The sequence below is a fragment of the Drosophila mojavensis genome, unplaced genomic scaffold (genome assembly GCF_018153725.1).
Source record: "Drosophila mojavensis isolate 15081-1352.22 unplaced genomic scaffold, ASM1815372v1 contig_151, whole genome shotgun sequence".
Taxonomy (NCBI): domain Eukaryota; kingdom Metazoa; phylum Arthropoda; class Insecta; order Diptera; family Drosophilidae; genus Drosophila; species Drosophila mojavensis.
This window is the reverse complement of record NW_025318684.1, coordinates 729,404-742,139: the sequence shown is the minus strand read 5'-3', so window position 1 is coordinate 742,139 and position 12,736 is coordinate 729,404. Positions and strand designations below refer to the sequence as shown.

General features: G+C 38.4%; 1 protein-coding gene across 4 annotated transcripts in view; it reads left to right on the top strand.

Moving 5' to 3' along the window:
• LOC6585797 (zinc finger protein 2) overlaps positions 1-12,736 on the top strand; it is a 51,295-nt gene that overhangs the window by 13,911 nt on the left and 24,648 nt on the right. For all 4 annotated transcript variants that reach the window (XM_032732909.2, XM_032732908.2, XM_032732907.2 and 1 more), the window contains exon 3: positions 1,987-2,034. The gene's annotated coding sequence lies outside the window, so the exon portion shown is untranslated. The remainder of the gene's footprint in view (positions 1-1,986; positions 2,035-12,736) is intronic.

The following is a 12,736-nucleotide window of genomic DNA, read 5'->3' as shown; positions in this document are numbered from 1 at the left end:
CTAAAAGTGTTCAAATTAATTTGTTTATTCTCTATAAAAAAGTTATCGGATAAAATATCGAAATATGATAAACTTGTACTGAACTTTGTTGAATAGTGCAACAGATGCTTAAAGACTTGTGTCTGGTCAAAGGACTAAAGGAACAGGACTAGAGTGTGAGTGTTATATGCTAGTATAACAGATTACTGCCTCTAACGCTCTCAACACTAGTCACTAGTATATATATTATATATATATATATACATATATGTATATATATATAAGTTAAGACTATCGACAGTCAAAGGAGGACGAGAGGGAGTTTAGACCTATTGTTACTAAATTATATAAAATATATTACTTCATTGAACACAAAGTTATTTATACTCACGAGAACCCAATACAATATTTTATGTATATACATATATAAAACACCCTATATATGTATTCATGTATACAGGTATATACAGACTCTGTCTGAGTGTGTGTACACTAATAAAGCCAATTACGTGAACGCAATATTTAATTACTGCTCGATAAAAAGGGGCTCAAAAAAAAAAGAAAAGAAAAGGTTTAAAGAAATGAAGTGGCAATGAAGAGGCAAGACACCTCCGTGCTGTGGCCGATCGAAGATTGTATACCCTACGCACATGCAAACGTGCGCACACACACGCACATAGATATATATGTTACAGTCCCCTCTCTTTATTTCAAGCCTACGAGATATCGAGCCTCTCGTTAATTCAAAGTAACCACGTGCCCCCTACAAATTCTCTTGATATTTCAAATTAACTTTGCTAAGGGGCGGTAATTCGCACTCATATGGTCAAACACTCGATAATTCCAATTTGCGAAGCTTCTTGGTGTCTTAGTAAGAACTTTGAATTTGAATTTGGACTCCCCTGAAACTACCTTTACTGTGTGTGGTTGCGTGTTACGCATAAAACAATAAAACTTTTATTTATGCTTTTATCTAAAAAACAAAACTGATAAAGCAGCAGCAATATGCTTCAATATAAGTGAGTTCCGTATAAGTGAGTTCTTTTCAAAGGTTAATTAATTTGAACATAAGCATATTACAAATATGTAAAGTGTCAACAGTTAAATAAAAACCCTTGCTAATTCCAAGTTTCTTTGATTTTTTATTAAAAGTTTCGAACCATTTTTAAGAGTCCTTTGAATTGTATATATATATTGTATACATTTTCAACTGAAGTATATGAATCCATCCATTAGTCGGAGCATACCGCTGTAGACACCTTTAGGGTAGGGCATCCAGCAATAGCAAAAAGCATCCAACAATAATATCGTATAATAACGCATAATTAGAAAGACGCTTGTATGCAGTGTAGCCTTGCTAGGGTGTCTACACATAAAGAGAACTGGGTTCTGGCCAACACTTAAGACCCAACTTCGTCGTGGATTGCCGCGCAGTCAGTTGGCCGTGATTCAGGTTGGGGTAATCATATATGTCTGTCTCTCTTCTATCTGTCTGTGGGTCTGATCGAGTGTGTGCGAACAGTTACTCAAATTTTGGCTGTCTGCTCCGTTAGCTACCTAATTACAGGTGAATTAGAACCAGCTGACTTATTACGAGGCCCGAGGTATTGCTGATTCCGGCTCACTTTACTCAGATCTTTCAATTCTCGATATTCGACCTTAGATAATAGAATCTCGCTTGTTGATTTTTTTTATTGTCGATATTCAATCCAGATAATCGTTACTTCATACTCTACATCTGATTGTCGGCTCTTGATTCACAATAGCGATGCTCGATTCTCCATAATCAGCATTCGTATTTCGATCCTTAATACAATATACTCGATTCTCAAATGTCGATTCTCTATACTTGATATTCGTTTTAAATTTACCTCATTGAATTCCTATAATGTTGACTCTCAATAATCAATAATCGATAGTCCCGACCCGATCTTGAGCTTAGATAAATTAATAAAATAATCAACCTATGCTAATTTTAAACTGATCGAGGTCATCTTTTTCTTTCAGTGCATACAATGTTGTGATGGGGTGAATCATCATCGCCTAATTTCATTGGTAAGTTTGCCGAAGGCGTCTCACTATAATATACTCTGTTCAGATCAGATCAAGTCAGATCAGATCTCTTGCGATTAATGATATTAAGCACTTTTTTATAGTACTCTATTCTATGCTATATAGTTATTATCATTGTACTATTTATACCCTGAACCCATTTAAAATGGGAAAATGAGGGTATAATGGTTTTGTTAAATGTATGCAACAGGCAGAAGGAGGCGTGGCAGACCCCATAAAGCATATATATTCTAGATCAGGGCGACGAGCTGAGTCGATTCAGCTCTTATTTCAAAAACTAGAGACTCTGCTTGGGCAAATACATGCATATCCATTTTATATCATAGTCTGAAAGTTTTGACTATTTATGATGCTGTATTACTTACGTAATAGGCCGATGTCTAACTTAATAGTATTACTCTGCTACGACAATTCTAATTTCTACTACTATTGCTGCGAATACTTTACTATGTGCTCTATATGCGACTTATATATTTTATCCGTCTCTGACAAACACACACACACACAACAATAGCCCACAGGTAGACAGGGAACGATTCGTAAATACTTACATATACGCACATGCGCATATCTAAGCAGTGTTGTCAAATCAGCTTCTTTCCCGTCAAATCTGGCTTTTTATACCCTGAACCCATTGAAAATGGGAAATCAGGGTATAATGGTTTTGTGAAAAAGTATGTAACGGGCAGAAGGAGGCGTGGCAGACCCCACAAAGTATATATATTCTTGATCAGCGCGATGAGCTGAGTCGATATAGCCCAGTCCGTCTGTCCGTCCGTCCGTCCGTCTGTCCGTATGAGTGCGTCGATCTCAGAAGTTATAAGAGCTAGAATGCTTAAATTTGGCATGCATACTCGTGTGTCCCATACGCAGTACGAGTTTGCTTTATTTTTTCGATAAATCATCCGATAACTTTTTTATCGAGAATAATCGAAAAATTGATTTTGTTTTTTTTAGACTAATTTGAACACTTTCAGACCTGGAGTCTTTAAATTTGCGTTGCATATAAAGTTAATCGATACAAAGATTTTGTAATTTACAGATTTTGGATACCACGCCCCCTTCTGCCCCAATTTGTAAAAACACATTTCAAGTACTGGAGACTTGTGCTTTAGAATGTACACACATATTCACCATATAATTACACTCTGAAAGTTTCATTAAGATCATATGTTTACAACAGAAATTATTCAACAAATAAATTCTCATAATATATTAGCAGAGCGCAGGCTTATGCGTGCGTGTGGATTTATGTGTATGTATGTATGCATAAAAGAAGTGCAGAATGATTAGAATATCAGCTTAGAGGGTTCAGGGTATCTCCTAGTGTAGCAGTCTCGACTAGAGTCTTCTTACTTGTTTGAAAATCCAATTGCGGGAAAAATTCAATAACAGTGGGCAGCGGAAACTCTGATTTTTTAAAAACTAATTAGCTTTTTGCCGCTTTTATGTTAAGTGATCAATTTATCATAATTTGTGGCGATGTCATTGCAGTTGAATTAAAACTAAATTGTTCATTAGGTCCATTTTCTATGAATGAACCGATCGATAATAGACTGGAACTAACTAAACTAAAATATGATTTATGTTTTATTCAAAATAACTATCGTGAGCAATCGAACTTCTTGATTCTATTCAAATTAAAAGGAAAAGTTATAAAGCAATTAAAAAGAACGTATGCAATATATATAAATATGTTTTAGTTAATAGGTTGCCGGGAAATTTTCAAATAGTGAAAAATGTTGATTCGTTTTCTTGCATATGTATATATTTTGCGAGTAAACAAAAATAGTATCGTTCCAGTGCTAGAGTTATTCTATTCAAAGAACATTGAAAGTATTGAGCTCCAATATAAGAATATTCACCCAATTCAGTGGGGTAATTCTTAAGACTCTACATAGTTCAGGGTGAGAGGTGCGCTGATAAGTATTCGGGAGGAAGTAAAAAATGTAGGGACTTGGCCACTTTTGCAATGGCATTGCTTTCCTTGCCATGGTCGAACGCGCAAGTTGTAAGAAGTTTTAGTCAGGTCAATATTGTAAAGCCATAACTACGCAATAAAATGAATATTGATATGCTTACTCAATTTGAAGCGTCAGGTAAAACCTATATAGTGTAAAACTACAGATACCGCTTGCCACGGTTGAAGAAATGCTGCCATGACTTCTAGTTACTAAAAATATATTTAAATATCAATCACATCAAAGCAAAACCCATCAGCTTTTTGTCCGACTTTTGTCACAAAATTGCAGCTTTTTTTAAAGCATATTTGTGAGACACCCACAGTTATAGGATCGGTAGAAGCTCTACATATTAGGAACCAATATACCCGTTAAAGCAATGCTCCATAGTGATTAATATAAACAGATCTCATGTTCGAGTTCCAACATCCGCTTATGTCCGCTTATTAAATAAATATATATACATATATATATATACATATATATACGTGTGTAGGACTTGCCCTCGACAACTGCTAACGAAATCTTACCTCAGCCTCAGCCGACGAACCTGGCCTATTGTTGTCATTGTTGCCATATTCTATATTCATTCCCCTGTTGAGAAAGATGCTTTGGTGACTTGGGCATTGCTCCTCTCTCTCTCTCACTCCCTGTCTAAGGCATTTGGCTCTATGTCTATTATCTCTCTTGGCTTGGCCAGTTTAACTTTCCCCCTACCCCTACCCCTACCCCTACCCCCATCGCAGCGCCTCCTCCACGGAGCCAGACTCATCGTGAATAGCATTGTGCAGCACCCGTTTCTCAGAACAGGAGGCAAAAGAAAACAATTCCTTCAATACAATGTGCACATATACATACATGTGTATGCTCGTATATGTATGGGTGTCTGTTTGCGTATGTGTGGGTATTTCTTCTTCATTTTTTCTTTTCTTTTCTCCTTTTTTCATTTGGGTCTGTTTTTGTCTTTGTTTTTGTCCTTTCTATATTGTGCCTATACATACATACGTACAGAAATATGTACGCATGTATATTTACAGTACATTAATTCGTTTTATTATTACTTTTTACTCGTACTCTTTTTACTTATCCTCGTCTCTTCCTCTTCCTATTTTGTAAATCCGCATTGTGTGCGCAGCTCGCTTATGAATTTGTGGATTCAAATCTTCGTCTCCCTTGGCATTTCTTGTTGCAGTTGCTCTTATGTTTATTGTTGTTGTTTTCTGTTTTCTGTTTTCTGTTTTCTGCAGCGTCTTAAGTCTCAAGAATAGAGGCGTCGCGACATCTGTGTGTGTGCGTGTGTGTGTGTGTGTGTACATTCAATCTGGCACTCGCTACTCATTGCAAATAGAGGGCGATTGTGACAGCGTGCAAGTTGTGCATGTATGTGCATGTATGTGCATGTACACATACGTACATATGTCTACGCATTATGTATATGTACATACATATCCAATGTACATACCTATAAATATATTTACATATGTACATGTATAGATTTATATTTATATATATGTATGTATATATTTTTATACCCTGAGCCCATTTTCAATGGGAAATAGGGTATAATGGTTTTGTTGAAATGTATGTAACAGGCAGAAGGAGGCGTGGCAGACCCCACAAAGTACATACATATATTCTTGATCAGGGCGACGAGCTGAGTTGATTTGGCACTGTCCGTCTGTCTGTCCGTCCGTCTGTCCGTATGTATGAACGCTTCAATCTCAGATGGTATAAGAGCTGGAGACTTGAAATTTTTTGTAAATGTCCGTATGTACAGCGCGGATATCGAGTTTATCACAAAAATCGAAAAATCAAATACCAGAGACTTGTGCTCTGGCAAATACGCGCACGTTATTTTTATAATCATGAACTAAAAGCTTCATGAAGATAGTCAATCCGCAAGAAAAGTTATTAAACAATTAAGTTCTCATAGTAAGCGCACACTGCAGCCCATACGTGTTTATGCGTGTGTGCCTGTGTGTGTGCGTGTATGTGTGTGTGTGTGTATGCGTGTGTGTATGTTTGTGTGTTTGTTTCTTCTGTAAGCAGAAACACGCGAAAAATGATTGAAATAGCTGTTGCTCAAAGGGTTCAGGGGCAGCTGAAATAGCTGAAAAAGTAGCAAAAAAGAAAACAGTGCTGTTTTTGTTCATAAAAAGTCAACTTTATTAATTTAATTCTTATAATATCTCATCTATGACCACCAACTCGTCATTTTCACCATGTAGCTTTTATAATTTGCTTTTTTAAGGTAGTTGGCTGGAACGCTATACTCATAGCAACATTTGCCATGTCGGCGTAATCCATATCTTTTGTAGACATACAAACTTAATGAAACTTTCAAAACGTGGTCATATGGTTAAAATGTGTGTACATTCCAAAGCACAAGTCTCTAGCACTTGAAATGCGTTTTTTACAAAATGGTGGCAAAAGGGGGCGTGCTATCCAAAATTATACCCTGATGTCCCATTTTCAATGGGTTCAGGATATAATAACTGATAAGAAATGAATTTTGCATAACATATTAGAAAGCTTACCTATTCTTCAGTTGTAGTATTAATTCTACACAAAACTCAATACATCTAAATCATTTACATTTAAAAAGTATCGAAGCCAATTTTGTTATAAGTTTGCTTGAATTTAAGCTAAATGTAATATTTGAAAATAGCCAGATTTGTAGTTAATAGCTGTTTGAAAATTTGTGTAGCAATCTAGATCTAGCTACAAAATAGCTGATTCGGCAACTGATCCCCTGAATCAGGGGATCTCGTAGTCCAGCAAGCACACACACACACACACACACACAAACATTTATAAATGATGAATTGCCCACTGATTCCAACTGTAGTCGGACCTATTTCCCTGAACGTGCTGCCGGATCTCAGGGCAAGCAAAGCAGATCTGAACGGAGTCGACAATTTGACAGTTGCCTGGTACAGTTTATCTTCGATTAATACATACAGATCTATGTAAATATACATATATGTAAAATGTACATATATCCGAGCATGTGAAATATTAAATTATCCACAGGATGTCTTTAAAAACGGCAAATTAAAATAAAATACAAATAAAAAACAAAATAAAAATAAAATGATTATAAAAATAGAAATAAAAAAAAAACTAAACAAAACAAAATTTAAGAAAAACAAGTTAGAACGTTGCAGTCGGGCGATACCGACTGCGGAATACTCATTCACATCCCATCAGCAATTTAGTAGTTAAGTTTCGCTTTAATACTGTAGAAAATTCAGTTTTTCCCGATTTGCCACGCCCCTTCTGGGCGTAGACACGTAGATAAGTTCTTAGATCGAGGTAACGGTACACTGGAACTGGAAAATTTGAATGCTTTCGCTAAAAAAATATGAAAATTACAGGATATTTTTCGATAAGCTACGCCCCTAAATAGGTGTAAAAATTATATTTGGGTCATCGATAGAGGAGATTACTGGTAACTTAACTATCTTCTAGCTATTATACGTTAGGAGATACAAACTTTCCCGAGTTGCCACGCCCCTTGTGGGCGGACATATATTCGTCGAAGCATTTTGGTCCTGGGTGGTCGGCCTGAGTATATATACAAAATTTGAGGTTTCTAGCATTAATAGTCTCAAAAATATAGCAGAATTTAAAAAATCACTATATCTTCAAATATATACGTCATAGCTCGTGATCTTGGGTGGTCAACGCGGATCTATATTCCAAATTTCAGCTTTCTAGCTCTTGATCTAATATGATTTCTGGTATATCGGGAAATGCATTTCCCGATTTGCCACGCCCCTAGTGAATCGGGAAAATTTTAACACTTTATAAATCGGTGATATACACGAGTGTTTTCCAAATTTCAAGTCTAGCTCTTATATCTTCTGAGATCGCTTTGCTCATACGGACGGACGGACAGACGGGCAGGGCTATATCGACTCAGCTCGTCGTCCTGATCAAGAATATGGGGTCTGCGATGATTCTTTCTGCTTGTTACATACTTTTCACAAAACCATTATACCCTGATTTCCCATTTTCAATGGGTTCAGGGTATAAAAATACTTATTTTTAGGTGAAAGATAAGATCCCTGAGTCAGTTGTTTCCTACAGATTATCTTTAATATACAGGGTATCATTCAGTCAGTCAGTTGCTTGAACACAGACATGTTTTACGTATGATTATCTCTATTTGTACTCACAGATCATCTCTAATACACAGGGTATCACTCAGTCAAGCAGTTGTTTAAGCTTAGACATATGTTACGCATAATTATCTGCACATGCACAAACCTTGTCCATGTCCTTATATGCTTACGCACACATGAACAAACATATTGTACCTATATATGAATGTGTATGTGTAAGTATGTGTGTGTGTGTGTGTGTGTGTGCAAAGGGTGCTTTCAGAGCGCGGCATTTTGGAGGCTTTGAATAATGTGGAAGGACGTGAAAGGGCAAAAGCCGAAACAATGGGCTCACACTTTTTGTGATGTGCTGTTCCTGTTGTCGTTTTGGGCCGAGGGTATCCTTGGTAGGTGCGGGGCCCCATGCCGTGATCTCTTTGTATGTATGTACATGTTTGTTTCTTTCTCCCTCGGTGTGTGTGTGTGTGTGTGTGTGCGGGACAATAATTCATTAACATATTCATGCGTTGGCAATGCGATTCGCGACAATTTTAATGAGCGTAAAGCGAGGAGGCTAAAATAAATGATATTTATTGTTATTGTTTGCCCAAATTGGCATTCGACTTTGGCCACCGAGAGAATTTTGAAAACAGTTCATCAAAGCCTTAGACAGGGATTGGGGCTTCCTTTTTTCTTAGCTGTCCCGTATCGATCCATTGATCTTACCGAAATGAATGATTGCGAAGCGCTTTTGTTCAAGCGAAGAGGACGCGACATAAACAACAAACACGATCCACAAATAGCAACAACAACAGCAAACTAAAAAAAAAAGAAAACAAATAAGAAGGCTGCAGTCGAGAATGCTCGACTGGGAGATACCCTGAGCCCTCCAAGCCTATATTCTATTCATTCAGCACTTCTTTCATTTATTTATTTACTTAAAAGATAGTGACAAGGCTAGAGTCAGCTTAAAATAAAATAGCCTACAAAATGTACAGAAATAATGAAATAGGATCACCAACCCGGTGGAGGTATTTTATTTGCCAGCTCTCTAGCTCTAATATCTTCTGAGATCGGCTTGCTCATACGGACGGAATGTATATACTTTATGGGGTCTGCGATAATTCCTTCTGTTACTCCTGTTACATACTTTTCACAAAACCATTATACCCTGATTTCCCATTTAGAACGGGTTCAGGGTATACAAAAACTGAACGCATCAGAGACATGCATACATACATTTGTATGAGGGTGTGCACGTATGTGTGTATATTGACTGTATTTATGCATAAAAACTGCAACAGCCGTAAAATGGTGAAAACAATGCATGTTTCGATTGCCCCTCGTCTCCTGGCGGCGGCAGAAGCGAACAGCAAGTGACACTTTTGTTTTATATTCGCAACTTTTTATGCTGAATCGGAGAACAAAGGAGATTTCTCAGTAAAAACCTTCACGCACACACACATTCACAGCATAAAGAGATTTGTATTTTACTTTGAGGTACTAAGCTCCCATAGCTGGATGCAAGCGCCTTTAAACTTGCAGGTATATACATATGTATATATATACCTATATATATATATATATATATAATATTAGTTTTCTCAAACTCCTCTAGTCTCAAATATCGATAAATATCGATAGTATTTCACGTGTACAAGCTTGGATGAATCAGCTCACTAAATGCCATCTTTCAGGGGGCATTGCCCAAAGTTTGCGTGGATGACGAAATTGGGACAATATAGTGAAGTCTTCGGGTGTGATTGCCACCCATATTTTTGGCGGCAGTTTTCGGGACCTCAGATTTGCTTTTTTGCCTGCAGTCCGACCAGCAATGAGATCATAGGACATAGACCCAAATCGAATGCCTCCATGCACAATCCAATCTGCACTCAACTCGCAGAAATGAAGAGTTCAGTGCCTCCTTTGGCTGCATAAGAAAACAAAGGAAAGTCAAGGTTCTCTCCTTGCATTCGATTCCTCTGCGCCGCACACATTCCCTACCGGCCCTCCTTACAGACCTCTTTTCTTGCCCTTGACGTTTTTGCCTGTTTACAACTGAGTCTGCGGTAAGAATGGGGATCTCCGTATGTGTGTGTGTGTCTCTCTCTCTCTCTCTCTCTCTCTCTCTCTGTGTGCGTGATTTGCACGTGCCTTGTTGTTGTACGTCTTTATTTCTTTGGAGTCGTTATCTGTTTTCATATTCCTCAACTGGTTTATATTGTGCGCTCGTCTTGCTTGTGCACTACACCCACACACAAATTCCGTGATATATCAACCACCACCATCAAGTGGCATGCCGCTTTGACGTTGCCCCGCGCCGCTGCCCCTGGCTTGGTGCTGGCTCGCGCTCGTATTTTGGTCGGTTTCTCCGGCTGTCGCTGTGTCTCCCATTCCGTCTCCGTCTCCGTCTCCGTCTCTGCCTCTGCATCTGCCTCTGCCTCTGCCTCTGTCTGTGGCTGGTATGCAAAAATGAAAAAAACCACCGACCCACCTCACCTCCACTTCTATTCACTGTATCACTTCGCCGGGCTCATCGCACTCATCAGTTTTGGTTTGGCTGGGCTACACTCTCTTTCCTTCGCTCCCCCTAACATTCCTCACTCGCTCCCTCTGTTCAGCTGCCCTCCTCACTCCTCCGAACCCAGCAGTGGGCAATCCAAATGTAGATATGCGCGTCTTTTCATTACACCTTCGGTCCTCATAATTTCAGCTCTTTCTTGTTACTCTTTTGACGCCAATGCTGTGCAATATCCCTACCCCTCAACCACCTCTACCTCTTTACCACCTTTACTCCCTCTAGCCCCCTACTCCACAGAATTGTCTACAATGCAATTTTTGTTCCCCTATCGCATGCCCATTGCCATTCGTTCGCTTGCTTGGGACGAGGTTAGCGCAACTCCTCAATATCGAGTTGATCAGAAAGTCATAAGCCAACTTCAAACTATTAAACAAATTGAGAAGCGCGTTTTTATTTAATTACATTTACTGTTTGTGGCAATGTCAATCAATGTTTCGATCAATGTTTCCCCTAATGCAAGTGTACTGGTAATAGAAGCAATCTATACTTTTCATAAAACAACGTGCGGAAATGAGTTTGGCAAGTGCCGGTGACAAGCCGAAGAGGGAGTTGCAGACGCACTTGGGTCTAATAAGACGGCGGTTCCTAAAGGAAGGAAGATTTTTGTGTGTTTCGGGTGTCGAATGCCTGTGCCGTGGTAATGCCACTCACACTCAAATACTCGATTAAGAAAGTGCAACTAGGTCAAAGGCTATTCAAGACAAATTAATTTCCCATTATACTACTCTGGAGTGTGTATGTGTTATTATACCCTGAACCCATTGAAAATGGGAAATCAGGATATAATGGTTTTGTGAAAAAGTATGTAACGGGCAAAGTAAACATCGTAGACCACATAAATCTTGACCAGCACGACGAGCTGAGTCGATATAGCCGTCCGTCCGTCCGTCCGTCTGTCCGTATGAGTGCGTCGATCTCAGAAGTTATAAGAGCTAGAGAGCTGAAATTCGCATGCATACTTGTGTGTACCATACGCAGTGCAAGTTTATCACATTTTTTCGATAACTCATCCGATAACTTTTTTTATGGAGAATAATCGAAAATTTGATTTTGTTTTTTCAGCCTATTTTGAACAATTTTAGACGTAGAGACTTCAGATTTACTGTGTATTTACATTTGATCGATACAGTTGTAGTTTACAGATTTTGGATACCACGCCCCCTTCGCCACCAATTTATTTTTAAAGTACTAGAGACTTGTGCTTGAAAATGTACACACATTTTCACCATATGATTACGCTCTCAAAGTTTCATTAAGATTGTATGTCTACAAAAAATATTATTCAACAAACAAGTTCTCATAATATTAGCCTGTCGCTGCTAACTGCGCAGTCAGCAGAGCGCGTGATATACGTGCGTGTATACATGTGTGCATAAAAGAAGTGCAGAATGAGTAGAATATCAGCTTAGAGGGTTCAGGGTATCTCCTAGTCGAGCAGTCTCGACTAGAGCCTTCTTAGTTGTTGTGTATGTGTGCGTGTTCGTCTCGTGCTCGTTAGAGAAGCGTAGAATGATTGGGAGAACAACTCTAAAAGAACTCCGAGCTGGGCACTCCCGACTGGAGCAATCTTACTGTTATTTCCATATTAATAGTCAGTCATACATCCACACACCCACAAATGCTGCATGTATATGTGTCTCTATGGATGCGACATGCAGATTTCATTTCACGGACAATGACTCCTCTGATAACAGCTATTAAATACTTACTGAATTCGGTTTCAATTTTACTTTAGGTCTTTTCAGAATTGTATTATTATTATTATTTGCTGTATTCTGAGCCTCCAGAGGTATTTCATGTTTAACCATCTATAAGACCCATACATAGGAATTATATATGTATGTATGTTCATGTCCCTGCATTTGTTAACCTTCTTCATTCAATGATTTCACTCCGGTCTGAATGGGAGATGGGCTCGGGTCGTGATCACGATTTCAACTCGAATGATACCATGCCTGACACTAAAGAAAAGTTCTTTATGTAGTTCTATTGATGGTATGACTCTTGGGAGGGGGGACTACTCGAGTGGGAGATAC